Here is a 1,288-nt window from a genome sequence, read left to right on the forward strand (position 1 = left end):
GACGGGGTCCCTGGGCTGTTTGGCTTTTTGTCCCGGGGCAGGCTTGGGGAGGGGCAGTAGTCACCGCCCTGCGGAGAAGGGAGCATCCCTAGGGGCTGGGGCAGCCGGTGCGAGACCGGGTGGTGATGGGACCGTGGGAACCCTGGGCCGGGCTGGGGGGGCGGGGGAAGGGAGCACAGAAAGGCATTGGGACCTGCTTAGTTTGTGGGCCTGCTAGATTGGAGCAGACTAGACCTCACTGGAGGGGACGCTAAACCCATCTCTGAGGCTCCCCCAAAGCCCACCAGAGATCTCCGTTCACCCGGGAGCCCACGCCAGATTTCTCGGGCTCGCTTTCTAGATCCTCCTAATCTTGTGGATTCTAACTCCTGAAAAGTTGGTCTCCCCTTCAAAATCTGCTCTGGGGGTGTGTCAGGCAGTTCCTGCCTGGTCTCTGGTGGGCTTCCTGCCCTTCATTCCCCAGCGATCTTTGTGAAGGCTGGTGAGAACTGGATCACAGCCCCTCCTTCCTCCCTCCTCCTTTGAGGTTAAAAGCCCACATTTCTTAATATGGTATAAAAGGTCTCTTGTTGGCCCCTGCTACCTCTCTAGCCTCCTTTCCTCCGCTCCCAGCCTCACCCTCCACACACAGACGTGGCTGCGTTTGTTCTGAGCCTGGAACAGAAGCTGCAAAGAAACATACTTTGCTTAAAGCTCCCACATGATGCACATTCTGTTCCCTTTCCATAACATGGCCTTCCCCCAGTCTGGTTTCCTGTGGCCTTTAATGATTAGATCAAGGGTTAGCTCCTCTGGGAAGCCTCAGGACCAGGTTCCTTTGGAACTGTTTCTGTTCCTTTCTGCGGTAGTGTAGTGGCCATGCTTGAAACCACCGGCCAGAGGAGGCTTTCTCCACCTGTAGAGTTCAGTCTCAGAAAGCCACAGGGGAATTGGCTTGATGGTTTTGGTTTGGTAGGATAGTAAGTCCTCAAGAGCAGGACTGCAAGGCTTTGCGCTGCTAACCATAGGTCAGCAGTTTGAAACCACTAGCAGTGGGAGAAAGAGGAGTCAGTGAACTATTGAATTGTGTAGACTATGTGCCAATGAAACTGCCAAAAAAGACTATGTGCCAATGAAACTGCTAAAAAAGAAAAAAAAGGGGGGGGGGACGTTTACAGTCTCTGAATGTAGGAAGGCAGTTCTACCCTGTCCTATAGGGTGACTTTAAGTGGAATCAACTCGATGGGGAAGAGTTTTGTTTGAACACAGCACGAGGCAGAGTTACACTTGGTGAACATTTGCCAAATGC

The sequence above is a fragment of the Echinops telfairi genome, unplaced genomic scaffold, assembly GCF_000313985.2.
Source record: "Echinops telfairi isolate 266 unplaced genomic scaffold, ASM31398v2 ScPeMD7_25;HRSCAF=90, whole genome shotgun sequence".
Taxonomy (NCBI): Eukaryota; Metazoa; Chordata; class Mammalia; order Afrosoricida; family Tenrecidae; genus Echinops; species Echinops telfairi.